This window comes from Culicoides brevitarsis, chromosome 3 (assembly GCF_036172545.1).
Source record: "Culicoides brevitarsis isolate CSIRO-B50_1 chromosome 3, AGI_CSIRO_Cbre_v1, whole genome shotgun sequence".
Taxonomy (NCBI): domain Eukaryota; kingdom Metazoa; phylum Arthropoda; class Insecta; order Diptera; family Ceratopogonidae; genus Culicoides; species Culicoides brevitarsis.
In genome coordinates, this window is record NC_087087.1 from 25,637,972 (window position 1) to 25,651,924 (window position 13,953).

At 29.4% G+C, this 13,953-nt stretch overlaps 1 protein-coding gene across 1 annotated transcript in view; it reads left to right on the forward strand.

The window, feature by feature from the left end:
• LOC134833130 (prolyl 3-hydroxylase 1-like) overlaps positions 1-7,206 on the forward strand; it is a 145,453-nt gene extending 138,247 nt beyond the window's left edge. Inside the window, exon 8 of the mRNA XM_063847352.1 lies at positions 7,194-7,206. The gene's annotated coding sequence lies outside the window, so the exon portion shown is untranslated. The remainder of the gene's footprint in view (positions 1-7,193) is intronic.
• The last annotated feature ends 6,747 nt before the right edge of the window (positions 7,207-13,953 follow it).

The window sequence follows — 13,953 nt, forward strand, 5'->3', positions numbered from 1 at the left end:
AAACATGTACTCATTATTATTGTTCATCTGTAAATTTTGCTGCGTTTCAGCGTTCTGAGTTTAAATTATGAATTATCGCAAAGCACATCAACGGAAATGCCGGTCTGGATCATGTTGATTAATGATCACTTTTGCAGGAATTTCATTCATTGGAACAATTTTTGGTAAGTATTTATTTAAAATTTTTAATTTTAATTCAATTTTTTGTTAATTATCGTATCTAAGCATGACTCGTCAATTCTTAACTTTAGAATTAGGTCGTTTAGTCAATTATCACTCGAAAATTTGCATGTCACTTTATCAATTTTTTTTCTCACATGATGTCATTTGATGCATTTTCATTGATTTTTCGAACATCTAATCCACATTTCCGGCACATTTTTTTCCATCATGCACTGATTTTGATGATAATTGACATTTTTTGTTTATTTTTCGAACGAAAGTCGACGACCGGAAAATTTTTTTGATAAACGCGTCGTGCTTTAAAACTTCATTAGTCCGATATCCAAGTGCGACTAAACAATGTTTGCACACGGCAGTACTGCTAGAGTCTCCGCAGTCACGCAGACAATGGAAGTGTAGTTGAGTTCATGTTGAATGAAGCACCAAAGCACCCAAAAACTACACACAAACACAAGCACAAGTACTCAGGCTTGTGCATTTGTGCTGGATGAGTACATGCAAAATTGAAGTAAATGTTTATTTTTTTGCTATTTTTATGCTTGGACGAGTAACGTTTTTATTCGTAGTATTTTAACATCTGTTTTGGTTATTTTTGTTTTATAATTTTCGGTGAATGAATGAATTTTATTGCTTCCTTGAGTGATTTGCGTAAAAAAATCGAGGAAGCAAAAAAAAAATTCTAAGCGATTCTCATGAGAAGCTGCAAAGTAGGTAATTAAAATCTTTTCCTCATCGAGTGAGTGGTTGATGAGAACAATTGTTTTGAAATTCTTTCAAAAAACAAAAAAAAAATACTTTTACTTCTTCTTCCTTCACTTCCATCATTCGACTCATTTGCGACTCAACTATGTAATCAATTGTCTAACTAGCTTTGCATGTGAAATAATTTCTCACAATAAATGCCGGTATTTGTGAGTTTTTCATCAAATGATGGAAGATGAAGAAGAAACGATCATCATCATGATACAAGTCTTCTTTTAATTTAACATTAAATGAATTAATGTTTGTTTGTTTAATTTTTTTGTGCTTGTCAGTTAACGTAAAAGGAAACAAAAAATTATGTAAAAATAAAGACAAAAATGTATTTTTTGTCATGTGAACTACGTTTAAATACTTTTTTTTTATGGAATTGAAATTAAGATGAAGAACAAAGAGATCTTTGAACCAGGTGAGTCTGAATTTTTAATTATGAGCTTAATTTTAATTTTTCTAGTTGTAAAATTAACTAAGATTTTTATTTTTAGAACTTCAGATCTTTTTAAAAGAAAATATTTGGAAGTAGCAATAGTTTAGAGTTAACAGGTAAGTCCTAATCCTAAAGATGTTCAGATCGTTGAAAGCCTGCTTCGAAAATTTACTAAGTGTCAAACAAAGAATAATGTACAAAGTCCTGATAATGATTTACAAGTGCATCAAAAACATGCTACCTGAATATTTTAGTAAAAATGTGTCGAAAATCAGTGCTATCCAACCGTATATTTTAAGAAATAGACGTCAAACAAGAATCCTAAGTAACACGATATCCTACTATAGTGCACAAAATTGGGATCTAATTGAAAGGCTTCAGCATATGGCTTCAACTGCGGGGTGTTGAGGGGCTTTGGTATATTGCACGGATAAATTGAGTTGATCCAGTTGAAGTATTGGCGGGGAAAAAGATAATTGTTCAGAGATCCATTGAGTGCCGGTACTATTGTATTGTTGTTATATTGGAAGGGACCATTGGGTGTTTACAGTAGGCTGTTGAGACAAAGTTTGCACTCCTGCATCATTTAAGTTTACTTGCAGCGACCAATTAAAATCAAATGACTGATTTGGCAACCGATTTTCCATGTAATACAGCCTTGTGACGTCTTGCACGCCGAGCAAATGGAGCTTCAAATCGTTTCTATACAAAGTTTTCAAACAAAAGAGTTTTTATTTTAATCTATCTCATGGATTTTCATGACTTAAAAATTACCAGACTCGAGTATTTTGGTACCCGAGTATTAAATTTCCAGTTTTGTAGTCTCTCTTTAAGACTAAAGATATTAAGCATGAAGGTGAGAGCTGTCAAATTATTTCCAAAACTTGAATCTTTTAGCTAATTAATTTCAAAGCTATTTAATTTGAATCTTAGCTCTGCTTATAAAATATTTCTTAGTTTAGCATTTTGTTGGAAAGAAGAACTTTAATCTTTATCTTGGATCCGTAAAAAGATACGACCTTTTTCTATCTGTACTAAATAGCTCTTTAATAAAGTACAGAAGGAAAAAGATCATATATTTTGAACAGGATCCACGATAAAGCTTGAGGTTCTTCCAACAAAATGCTAATAGTTGAAAAATATTCTATAAACCAATCTAAGATCCGAATTAAAAAGCTTTAAGACTCAAAAAAGCAATTCAAAGAAGATCATTAAATCTCAAACCAGGATCAAACCGATTGACACTTCCGAAAACGAACCGCCAACAAAGCTCAAATTACTTTAAAAACAATAAACTTTCATCATCATCATCATCGCAACAACATTTGACTCGAGGCAATGAAATCACTTTCATTTGCAGTTACTTGCTTGCATTGTTGCTTCTCTTACAGCATTAACATCGCCAATAATAACATTGCCATCGTTAACTGTTAAATAACAGGTTTGGATGAATGTTTCGATTAAGTTATTATCACCGCCGACGTCGTCGTGCACTTATTAGAGACAATGTAACGCCAATTCGTGAAACAAACAAAAGAGTTATTGACTTTGACTTTAATTTGGTGTTTAATTCACTGTCATTTGCTGCCGTAAATTTGAACTTTCACGCTCTTCGTTCCTACTTTGTAGCAGAAGAATTTTGCCATGTTCGACGCTTTTGGTTATCGGCGGATGACAACGTGATTTATTGATGCATGCTTTCTTTTTTATTTCTCGTGTGTGAGATAAAAAGGTTATTGATCACGAATTGTCGCATAAAGCTAAAACAAATACATGTTGCCATTACCTAACACAACAGTATCAGGTGATTGCACTTTTTGTGTTTGAAAGACAATTAACACGCATGGCAAGACATTAATGGCAGGTAAATTACATGCCGGTGACATTGAAATGCTGGACAGATGAGCATGGGGGAACTCCGAGTCACGGTAAAGCACTGCGACGAACAAGATCTAAACACATAAATCGACATTTAATCACGGAAGATGACTCACATGGCATGCAAAAGACAAATGTTTTCACATCCAAAGAGAATAATTGAAACGAGGAGGATTTACAAGACACGCAATGCTTCTTTCTATGCTAATGAATTGTTTTTTATTTGAGCTGAACTCATTGACGCTTGACCTTTGTTAATTGTCTTTAGTCTTTAAAGGTCTCTGAGAATTTTTTTTTTAAGTTTTTAATTTTTTTAAACAATTTTTTTTCGACTTAAACTTTAACTTAACGATAAAGATTTAAAGAAAATTGACTTAAAAAGCTTTTGATTTAAACTTCAAGTGAAGAGTAAGCCAATTAGAATTTTAAAAAATAATTTAATTAAATTGAATCAAAATAAATTTAAAATAAATTTGATTAAATTTATTTAAAAAAAATAAATAAAAAAAGTCAATTAAAAAAATAAATTAATTAAAAATTAATTTTTTTTTAAATTTAATAAATTTAATTTAAATTTATTTATTTTTTTTTTAAATTTATTTATTTAACTTGACTTTATTAAAATAATTTAATAATTTCAAATTTTTTGAATCAAAACAAAAAATTTAGTTAAATTTAAAACTGTAAATAGAACCAAACAAATTTTCTTGAAATAAAATTTCACTTTTAAAATCTTTTTTTACAAACTTTTATGACTTATGTGAGTAAAAAACATTACAATCGATAATCTCTCTTTAACTACACTTGCCATTTAATTTTTACAACATCAACAATCAACTTTTCGAGCTAAGCTGAGTTAAAGTTATTAAAAACATAAAAATTCAAATGAAAGTAAATTCGATCGAAATTAATCTTTTTTCTGTACGTCTTTCGAAAAAAACTGTACATTTAAAATAATTGCACTACTTATACGTGAGAAACCCGTAAATCATACAGAAAAACAGCGACGACGACAAGCAAGAAGAAATTCATGAAAGCAAAATAAAATAATCGGATGATAAATCTTCGAGTAGTAAAAAAGACGAGAAAAACGACGCATAAAAATGATTGAATTATGAAGTAAAATAATATCTCTGTCGGAGATTCAGAAGACAATGTTGCAATTTACAATCGTTTATCGAGTCATTAAAAGAAAATTATAATTTTTTATCTACATAATTTTTTTTTCCTATCTGCGGTAATAAAAAATTAAAACTTATGACGATCAACTTCGATTAATTTCTGAAACTGATATTTATTTAAACATTATGTAAATATAAATTGCAACAATTTTTTGGTTCCTCATGTAAATCATAGCATGCAAACACGCATCAAAAAATGTAAATTTAAATTCCTCTTTTTCATCAAAAATGCGGAAAAATAGTTTGTCAAATACAAACAATCGAAAGTTTTTATCCGCATCCCAAAAATGATGTACAGATGGACAATTAAACGCACATTTATTATTGAAAACATTGCGGAGAAAGTGCTCATCTCATCAAAATATCGAATTACAAACGCATGCTTTTCCAAAAAGAAACGAGTTTTTCTCTTATTTACTGAAATTATTGTGGTTTAGCGTTAAAGTACGTACAAAGAATTGCAACCATGTGTGACTGAAATCAATAAAACTCATAATTTATGCTCCATAAAATTGATTTTCATTAATTTGTATACAAATAAAATTATGTAAATGTCTTGCGCTAATGGGGAAGCTTATTCATTGGCCAATTATTTACAACTTAAGTTGTGTCGCATTTCTGATTAAAAAGTGTGAAGTAATGGGAATTTATTGTATGGAAATGGTAATTTGATGTTTTTAGATGTTTACAAGTTTGTAATTGGAAAAATTGTGACTTTGACATTGACAGTATTTTATGGAAAAATTTAAGTTCGATTTATTGAAATTTTTGAGTTGAAAATGGAACATTTTTGATTCGAAAATGGAAATTTTTGAAATTTTTGATTCGAAAATGGAACATTTATGAAATTTGTTATTCGAAAATGGAACATTTATGAAATTTGTGATTTGAAAATGGAATATTTTTGAAATTTGTTATTCAAAAATGGAACATTTTTGAAATTTGTGGTTCGAAAATGGAACATTTATGAAATATGTGGTTCGAAAATTGAACATTTATGAAATATGTGGTTCGAAAATGGAGCATTATTGAAATTTTTTATCGAAAATGGAACATTTATAAAATTTGTTATTTGAAAACGGAACACTTTTGAAATTTGTTATTCAAAAACGGATCATTTTTGAAAACTTTGATTTGAAAATGAAACATTTTTGAAATTTGTGGTTTGAAAATGGAACATTTTTGAAATTTGTGATTTGAAAATGGAACATTTTGGAAATTTGTGATTTGAAATTTTTGGAAAAATGGAACATTTTTGAAAATTTTGATTCGAAAATGGAACATTTATGAAATTTGTGATTTGAAAATGGAACATTTTTGAAATTTGTGATTCGAAAATGGAATATGTATGGAATTTGTGATTTGAAAATGGAACACTTTTGAAATTTGTGATTTGAAAATGGAACATTGTTGATATTTTTGATTCGAAAATGGAACATTTGTGAAAATTTTTATTTGAAAATGGAACATTTATGAAATTTGTGGTTTGAAAATGGAACATTTTTGAAATTTGTGATTTGAAAATGGAACATTTTTGAAATTTGTGATTCGAAAATGGAACATTTATGAAATTTGTGATTTGAAAATGGAACATTTTTGAAATTTGTGATTCGAAAATGGAATATGTATGGAATTTGTGATTCGAAAATGGAACAAAGACAAAAATGAAATTGTTCAAATCAATTCAAACGTCAAACATTTTGCATGAAATTCATTGACATTGTCCAGAAAAACGACAACATTTCAAATGAATTTCACGTCTCTTGCATGTCTGAATAGTTGAACACTAAACAAAAACTCTCTTCATTTATGGCAAGGAAAAAAACATTCAATAACAGACGAAGAGACGACCATTTAATTCCCATCACCTTCTTATTCATGTTTAACAAATGTTCAAGAAAGTGCGATGTGAAAAATTTCACTTGATGGCATGGGGATTTGAAACATTTGCTACTATTTACATTACAAATCACTCTAATAACAACAAAAACAACTAAAAACACGTACGAACAGCGATCATGAACTCCACATGGTCAAATTATTACAAAAAAACGAAAATTATGACGGATTCGGTCTGATAATTGTTTACAAATTATCAACGATTATTTTATCATCAGCGGTGTCCATTTTTTAACTTTTTTTTTAATTAAATGGAGAAATTTCAAAAGACACGAGACAAAAGAATCGAAATCGATTGAAACCACCGATAACCGATCAATGCATGTGCCATGAATTAATTACAAGTCGTTAATTAAATACTTTTCTCTTTGTCTGCGGTTCGGTTCGTTTTTTTTTTCGCGAGATTCAGATCATGCTTTATTGTTATATTGTCTTGAAACTACCGTTGCACATCTCGCGTTAAGCAACCGCGAATTTGTCTGGCAAAAAAAAACTCCAAATGTTAAATTAACCGGAAATTAACAACAACACAAAATCAACAGATGCAGCTTTAATTGATTGTAAACGTGAGAGCAGTGAAAACCGTAATTCACGTGAAGCGAGAAAGTAATTAGCGCTGCACTTGTCAATCGATCCAAAGTATTTTTATTGGGTGCGCAAGTATTTCGTATTTGTTAATTGTTTTTCCGAGAATCTCTGTAAATGTTTAGATTTCATGAGAAAAGCAATTTGTCATTAAAAAACGTCAGACGGATGCTTCAAGTGACATTTTGATTGACAGCGAAGACTCTCCCGCAGCTTAGGTGGTATTTTATCTAAGAGAGGAAAAAACATTAACAACACCTTTAATTGAAGTAATTAAATACGAACGAAGAGCCTCGTTAAAAATCTTGTAAGAGGATTAAATGAACATTTTTTTACAGAAAAAAAATTGAACAACAGTTTCCATTAATTAATAATAGTAAAAGGTAAGTAAACATTACAATCTCTTAAAATCTTTCTGAATTTTGTAATTTGATCGATTTATGTAACAGAAATGCAAACAAAAAAAAAATGTTATAAATCACCAAACATTTTTTATAATTTTTTTTTCTGTTCATCTTATAAAAGTGATCCAGTTATTCACTTGCGTTGCAGTGTTTTTTTATGAAAGGTGATTCAATAATTTTATAACTGCTGTAAGTTACGGAAGTTTAACGACATGAATTTAATACAAATTAAGAGATTTTTGAATTTTTTTGGTAAGTTTTTTTGAATACAATTCTTTTCAGAAAATTAAATAAAACTTTTTTTATAGGAAAGCATCTAATTGTCTTTGAAGGTTAGTAAATTTCTATAAATTACGCAAAAAATAAAAATTTTGCAACATATCGATGTTGGTATTAAAAAAATATTGTGATTATTAAGGTGAATCGACTGATATAGACAGGTCATTTAGCACGAATGAATTAATACCTTGCCCATGGTACTCTTTCAGGGACTAAAATAAAAACATTTTAAAGTTTTCTTAACAGTTTTTCAACTTTTTGAAGGTTTTTCGAGGAACTTATTTTACAAAAATGAAAATTTTAACTCACCAATTATTGAGAAAATTCTATGTTTGAGCCCAAATTCTATTAATCATATTATTATTAAAATTAAATGGAAAATATAGAAAATTTTGACTGCTAATCATAAAATTTACTCAATTTTTCTTTTTTCAAAAAAAAAAATTTTTTAAATCTACAAAATGTTGAAAAAGTGTTAGGAAAACTTTAAAAGGCTTTTATTTTAGTCCCTGATGGTCTAAAAAAGGCCCAAATTTCCCACTGATATGGATAATTCCGTCGAAGCCGACTTGAAAGTGCTGAATGTAAGAAACTGAACAATTTTGACACAAAATTGATCTGAATGGGACAATATTCTTCAACAGACCAAGACTAATTTTCTCTTACCTTAAAATTTCTTATTCTCAAATATAAACCAACGTTTTCAAAAATTTAACAAAACTTTTAACAAAAATCTTAAAAAATTGCTTTAGTCATTTGACTCCAGAAATTATGAATTTAAAAAACTTCATTTAATTAACTATTTCAAGAATATAGAGATAGTCATTAAGGATTAATTTTTAAAAAATATTTTTTTTTTAATTTTTAATATTTTCTTCCTGAAAGTAAACAAAAAACTAAAAAAAAGCTTAAAATCCATCTATCGAAACAAATAATTTTTCTTTAAAAATTAAGTAAAACCTTCTTTTTTCGTTACTGCACCTCATCATTCCTCTCACCATCCAATAATGCACCTGAAGTAACGAACAATTTCCGTTCCGTATCTCACTCGAATCGAATTGAAACCAACAATCACCGCACATTAAGACGATTCTCTGTTATGATAATTATATTGTATTTAACTTCATACTGTTTAATAAGCTTAACGCAGCTGTTACTTTCCTACCTTCCGTATATTTGTACAGAAATCCCATCCAGACATCATAACGGGCTCTTGCTCTTGAAACGTGCACTTTTAAGTAAGTTACTGTGCTTTTCTTGAAATCACCAATTAACGAATTAAGAACTTAAAATTGTGTCATTTTTGAAAGATTAGAATCAGTTAAAAATGAAAAATGTTTAAAATAAAACATTCACTTTTTTACCAAAAAAAATTTAACAAGAATAAAAAGTACAGTTTTAAAAAACTGGCTTAAAAAAATTCGCAAAATGTTAAAAAAAATGTTTGTAAAAAATATTTTTCTTGAAAAAAAATTAAATAAATAAAAAAATCTGACAAGAAAGAGAGCATAAAAATCATGAATAATAACTCATTCCATGAAGAAGAAGGTTTCAAGTAGATGATGATAATTAAAACTAACTATTGCATAAGAATTCTACACGATGACATAAAATCAACTTACCGTGACGTCAGTTTGGAAGGTTGATGGTAACAGCTAAAGAATGGATTCGCGTAAATTTTGGTAAGTTTTTCTTTGTCTTTTCTTCAAAAAAATATTTTTAATTTAAAAATTCTTAAAAATTATTATTCACATCACTTTTCAATCAATTTTTTGCACTATTTGCACAACCACAGAGCTTACAATTTTGTTACTTTGTAACAAATTTTTTATCATTTATTTTTTTTCTTTATAATCTTCTTGTTTTGTGTTGTTTTACAAGAGAAAAAAGTGATCGAGATGCATCATTAAAGTTGTTTATTTATTTATTTATTTTTTTCTTTTTCAATTTTTTCTGTATTGCGTGATCTGATCAACTTTCCTTATTATAATTTTTTGTAGCTGAATGACGAATTCATTTGTAAATTGTAACAAATTCAATTTTTTTCTTCTTCACACTTTTTTGTTGTTGTTATTTTTTTTTATTTATGGAAAAAAATGATAAGATAAGTAACACAACAAAATTTTATACATTTTTCATGATTTCTACTTTTTTATGATTTAATTTATTTGCTGTTAGTTTTCTGTGTACTTCTTTCAACAAAGACACGCGGACAAAGCAAAAGCACTGAGATAAATCACGTCTGAACTGTGCAATTGTTAATTCACGTTTAATTTTGTTTGCGAGATGAAATAATATCTTAGCAGCCACCACCCGACTTGAACACCTGTTTGGTGTACATTGCTCGTGCAGAGAAACATCATAACGCGAGTGAGATGAAAACCGCAGAAGAAAAAAAAGAAAGGTAGTAGCGTATGAAGTATGAAGCTGTATGGAATTATCACGGTAGGAGAAAGAAAGAAATTGAAGCGAGATGCGGAGAAAAGTTGGTGAGTATATGGAATGGTAAGGCTCTCTTTCTCTCTCTTGATCAATTTTAATTTTTTAAAAGAAAAATTATCATTATAGGAAATTTTCTTTTAAGATTTCAGAATAACCTAAACTCGAAGTGGACTTATTAAGAAAGGAACCTTCAAAGGAAACCTTAAGGGTAGGGTTTACTAGACCCTAATTGGGTCTAGAATGGCTCGCAACGCGGTCCCTAAAGAGTCCTACTCTATGGGCCAAAAACGGGTCAAATTGTTCTCCTGAAGGGGTTAAATTGATCTCTTGAAGGGATCAATTTGATCCGTTTTTCGCCCAAAGGGTACTGTACTTCATACTTTGGAATCGTAAGCTTTCTCAGTAAGCGCCGAGGAATGGGTCTTAGCTTTTTACCTGTCATCCCAAGCAGCCGCCCTCGAAATTCACTCAGCTCTCCCAGAATTTCTCAAAAGGTTTCTAAAAGATCTCAGTAAATTTTAAGCACGATTGGAGTCAGAAAAGTTTTTCATGATTTCGAGTCTCGAACCCACGACTTTACGTTCATCAGTCAGATACGATAATCACTGTACTAAGCTGACTTCCTCAAACTCAATGAAACCCTCATGAAAAAATTCTTATTCAAAATTCCACCTTTTTCATGAAGCTTAAAGCCAAATAAACCTCAATCCGTTATCAAAAACATCCACAAACCATCTCTGCTATTTTTTATCATCACATTTATAAAACCAAACAACGAGCTATCATTACGAACATTGTAACAGAAATATCTCGAAGTTTAATGCTCCAACATATACGCATAAAAAACTTACTTACAAGATAACTTTAATAGCAGCTTGTTCGTTTTCGATTTCATTACCGTAGAGATCGTATCGTTCCATACAGAGATGAAGAGATGGAAAAATGCATCAAAAACAGCGGCAAGGTCTTGTTAGGTTAATAGCGAATAAAAAATCAATTTGTTTGTAGAGATGGGAAAATGGGAAGAAGATTTAACATCATTATTAAAGTAATTTAACACTGAATAACAAAATAATTGAAAGAAAAGAAATACGGAAGCTGATTTATTGTTGTTTTTATGAAAATTGAAGACTGATCAATGAGGTGAGTTTTTGATCATTTATCAGGTTTAATTTTCAATAAATTTTAAAAACTTATGAGATTAAACACAACTAAAAAATATGTTTTTCCGAAAAAAAATTTAGTCATTTATCAATTTCTATTTTATTTAACATTGTAACATTTTTGTTATGAATGTCAAGTTTACCGCGAGCGCAAATCAGTCATTCGAGTAAAATGCAAATTAATTTCTTTTTTCTTATTTTTCACTGAACGCCTACATACAGCGACTGACCGACTACACGTACTACCGACCGTACTTACGGTACGACGAACGCAGATAAAAAACATTAAAAAAACTAAAAACAAGTTGCTTGAACATAAAACTTCTCCTAAACATCGAAACAACATTGCAAGAAAAAAAGTGAAATTTTCCTCCACATTTGTATTTTGCATTTTAATCGCTTACTTCATCATCATCATCATCACCAAAGCCATCAAGATAGATGTATGCATGTCTCAAATGCATTTCGCATATTTTGCATGTGTTATCGCAGTCTCGTGGATGTTAATGGTCGCGTTCATTGACATTGAGCTTGCGACTAAGAGCGCTGCGTTTAAGAGGCGGTAAAATTAGACGATAAAGAAATTGAGAGAGAGAGGAAAAATAAAGTTGGCGAGGATTTGCGTAAAATTGACAGTAACTGGTTCAATTTTTGCCTATTAGCATTGTATTACATGGCTAATTAACGCGGCGAGATTTGTAATAAAAAGTGACAGATCGCGATAATGGATGAAGATATCTCGGAGCAAGGTCGTAAAACTGTTGCATTTAATGGAAATTAATAATGTTTTGGCACGATGACAGGAGATTGTGACAGGTTAATGAAAACTAGTGAGATGATATTTTTTTAAAAATGTCACGAAAGCCTTTTTTAGTAGTTGACATTTTTTCTTTAAAATGGCGCGAAAATTTTACTAATGGTTTAATATTTTTTTTTTCCAAACCAGGGCAAAACGTTTCTGAACTTCGATTTATTGAAGTCGTTTAAATGGAAAGGCAATCTAAAGGATCTAAATCAGTTTTGACCTCTTCAACCAATGCCACTTTTTTGTTTGACGATATAAACCTCATTAAACTTTAGATTCTTAATTCACGTCACCTAATATCAGAATTTCATCGAAAAAAAAATGGCATGAGATTTTTTAAGAGGCTTTGTATTAGTTAGACCTAAACTTGTCCAAAAAACCTAAATTTAAAATTCTAGAACGAACCTCAGTGTTTCTATGCATTTTTAGTGAGATCGGGTATGTCAAAGAGGTACTTGAATATACTCAAATGCACTAAAAAAATGTCTAAAATTCGTTTGGTTCGTTCCAGAATTTTAAATTTAGGTTTTTTGGACTAGTTTAGGCCTAACTAATACAAAACCATCAAAAAATCTCATGCAATTTTTTTCTGATGAAATGCTGATATCGGATGATGTGAATTAGTTCTTTATTTTTGACAATTCAAGTCGCATCAGTCTTATCCATTATTTGGGATGAAAAAGCCATTGATGGATGACCGCCGGCATAAAAAACCAAACTTTTTGTCTTCATCTTAATGGCTGCTTCTATATTCAAATAGTACAGATTTCTTAAAATTGCAGGCAGATATTTCATTTGTGTACAAGCTACTAAAAGGGTTAAAGGAAAATTCACATCTATAAAAAAAAACCGTTCTAGCCAACTCATTCTCGCAATGCTTCGGCTCAAAGAAACGCTCGAATCTCAAGTTTCTTGCCAGGCGAGATCGTTTCAGTTATGAATCAGGAAAATTACTCATGAATTCATATTACCACGGTAATAACGTTCATAACCGAAATTTGAATATGAACGCATTATGAACGCTATAGCGTGTACGTAAATTTGTACGTGTATACGAGAGAATTATGAATTTTCATAATTCATAATTTTCGTGTGATTCATCAATAGTGCAAAGAATGATTCATTGAAATGAAAAGATTTTTGTACAATATAATTTTCGATGTAAAATATGACATTCGGAAATAAAAAAAATTCAGAACTTTTATAAATTATGAAAATTAATAAATTTAAGATTTATTTTTTTTAATTTTTGGAATATTTACTTCCGTATGATCAAATATTTAAAATTTATTGTTGGGAGTTGCTCGAATTTCTAAGTCTAATTTAGAAATTTTTAATTAAGAGTTTTTAAAATTCTAAAATTTTAATATTCGCTAAAATAAATAAAGATTAATTTTTTGAAAATAAACTAAAAATGCTTAACATTTTTATGAAATTTTTCATGTAATTTTTAAAAAATATCTCAAAAAACTTTCAATTGTAGGGCAGTTTGCTTTTAAAATTTTTCAGAAAACGACCAATGATTTCCACAATTGAAAAATCCAAATTCATCCAAATCTATCTAAATTTTGAAAAATAATTTTTTATTTCACTTGAAACATGTTTTCGACAAAAAATTAATTATATTTTAAAATTTTTCACTAAAAACAAAATTTTTATAAAATCCATTCTTCATAAATTCATAATTTGTTTAGAAAAATTATGAACAAATTATGAATATTATGAATCAATTATTACCATTTATGAACATGAACGTTCATGAACGATATGAACGCATATTTGTACATGAATTGGTACTTTTATGATTCATAATGGTTATGAATTTTTTGTAATCCCGCCTGGGTTTCTTGTCGGTTGATGGCGTATCATTTTTGCTCTTTAATTCTTTTCATTTCATTCATCAGATCAATTTTTCCATAAGAAGGGAAAAAGCCATTTCAGAGTTTTC